This window comes from Mus caroli, chromosome 3, assembly GCF_900094665.2.
Source record: "Mus caroli chromosome 3, CAROLI_EIJ_v1.1, whole genome shotgun sequence".
Classification (NCBI taxonomy): Eukaryota; Metazoa; Chordata; class Mammalia; order Rodentia; family Muridae; genus Mus; species Mus caroli.
In genome coordinates, this window is record NC_034572.1 from 76,612,267 (window position 1) to 76,615,135 (window position 2,869).

Below are 2,869 nucleotides of genomic sequence, written 5' to 3' on the forward strand. Positions count from 1 at the left end.
GAACACTGTGAGTTTGGATTCCAACGTGACTTCCTGTGGACTATCATTTTCTGACCCCTTAGCCCTTCAAATCTCAGTGAAGCTAGATCACTAAGCACCAATACAAGCTTGAGAGTGAACTTCTGTGTTCTGCGAAGTCTGGTTTACAGGTTCACATGTGACTGTGCAGCTCCGGCAGCTCGGGCTCTACAGCAGAGGCCTTCCTTCCTTCCTCCAGATTTCTCAGACACTGAGCAAAAACTCCTTTCAGCTTCTTTTCCCTAACACTGGAAGCTGCTCTTCTCTGCGCTGACTTCTCGAATTGGCTGTCCTGGGTTAACTGAGTTTATTGCTCTGTAATCCTAAAAGCAAAGATGAACAAAAGCCATTGATTTCTGCCTGCTGTGGGGACTCGCATGGAATCCCAAGATTGGGGAGGCCAAGGAAGAAGGATTTCATGGAGTAATTAGGCCAGCCTGGGCTACGTGAGATGCTGTCAAAAAAAAAAAATGTATGTATCCACAAATTCCTCCCAGCAGCACATCTGTGCAGTGCAGGCAATTCTACAGTGATGCTCAACTTGATTACTAACTGCTCTGGTAGGTGTCAGCCACCAAGAAAACAGTCCTCAGGTATCTCTGGGGCCACCTCCAGAGAGGACTGGTGTTTCCTTTCATTTCGTGGTTGGCATGAAAATTTTCACTTTGTAAATTGGGAAGGATTTCAAAACATCGGTGATTAAAACTGACTATTTTATATGTTCACCCAAATGACAGTTCTACATGCGCTCCAGGCTTCTGGGCTCCTCTCTGGCATTCAGAAGCATCTGTCTTTTAACTGAGACACAGATCCCATAGAATCCAGCCGGATCTCAGTTGTTGTTTTGCTTTGGTTCAAGTTCTGGTGTTGGGGACCAAACCAGGACCTCCTGCATGCTAGACACATACTCTGCTGCAGTTAAGACCCCAACAGTAATATTTTTATTTTCCCCTTTTAGGGAACTTATATTCTGGGAATATAAAGTTTAGGAAAATAGAAAAATAAAGAGATAGTGGGAAGGAATGAAAAGTGAAAGAGAAGGAGATGTAGAACTGGGGAGAGGGAGGAGAGGGGAGAGAAGGATGGAGGGAGGTAGGAAGGGAGAGGCAGAGGGGGAGAGGAGGGGAAGGAGAGACCTTGATTTTGTCCTAGAAGAGCCAATCCAGAGATGATGAATGAGGTGGACTTCTTTAAGTTGGAACCAAACACAGAAAACTCCCAAAGACAAGGCAAATAGTTTTCACTTGTTGTATCCTTTTTGGGGGGGAAGAGGTGCTTACAAATGCACCCACTTGTGCGTGACTGGATGGAAATGCCCAGGGCATGGTGTTAGCTCTTCTGTGTGGAAATACCTCAGACGCAATGGTATCCACTCAGCACTCCTGAGTCATGCGTTCCCTCCCCCTTTCAGAGCTTAACTGGGCACTGATGAATGAAGTGTAGACACCAGAACCCACTGCTGCCAGACACAGGAACTGCAAGGAGCAGAGCTGAACAGTGGTCTCTTGACCTAACAGACTTACTAGCTTAGTGACCCGGCAGCTGTCCCCTTTCAAGAGGACCCAGAAAAAGTGGACCAATTGATATCAGTACCTGTCATAACACCAAGCAGAAAAATATGAAAAGAAGGCAGAGTTTTACCACATTCTAAGTTCCTTGGAGTACCTTAGGATATTCTGAAGTATCTCAAGGGTCAATAGCTGCTAAGCCCAACCACATGGCCCAGTAATACAACAAGGGTTGCCAACTTCTATGCAGACGGAAAGATGAGTCATTTGGAAAACAAGACACATGACCTACATGACCATTGTCTTGCTTAGTTTAGTTCCTAATTATGAAATCTAACTGGAGTCCAGGGTGTGCCAGTCAGGGCCTCAGACAAGATCATCACCAACTTCTTGGCCAGTATTATTGAGTAACCAAGAAGGAATTCCCCAAGTTATGTAAATGTAATAGTTTGCTATGTTTGTGTCTCTCAAATCTTAGAAGTTGTATCCTCTGTGCAATTTATAGACAGCTGTATTTGGCCCAAAAATGTTTCTAGAAGATTTATAAGTAGCATTTCCACATTTTATGTTACAGGACCTACGGGCATGGATGGTGCTTGCTATGGACATTGTCTTAGTCAGGGTTTCTATTCCTGCACAAACATCATGACCAAGAAGCAAGTTGGGGAGGAAAGGGTTTATTCGGCTTACACTTCCATACTGCTGTTCATCACCAAAGGAAGTCAGGACTGGAACTCAAGCAGGTAAGAAGCAGGAACTGATGTAGAGGCCATGGAGGGATGTTTCTTACTGGCTTGCTTCCCCTGGCTTGCTCAGCCTGCTCTCTTATAGAACCAAGACTACAAGCCCAGGGATGGCACCACCCACAAGGGGTCTTTCCCCCTTGATCACTAATTGATGAAATGCCTTACAGTTGGATCTCATGAAAGTATTTCCTCAACTGAAGCTCCTTTCTCTACGATAACTCCAGCCTGTGTCAAGTTGACACAAAACTAGCCAGTACAACATGGATGGTGCTTTCTAAGGACATGGATTATGCTTACTATGGACATGGATGGTGCTTACTATGGACATGGATGGTGCTTGCTATGGACATGGATGGTGCTTGCTATGGGCATGGATGATGCTTGCTATGGACACGGATGATGCTTGCTATGGACATGGATGGTGCTTGCTATGGGCATGGATGGTGCTTGCTATGGACATGGATGGTGCTTGCTATGGGCATGGATGATGCTTGCTATGGATGTGGATGATGCTTGCTATGGACATGGATGGTGCTTGCTATGGACACGGATGATGCTTGCTATGGACATGGATGGTGCTTGCTATGGGCATGGATG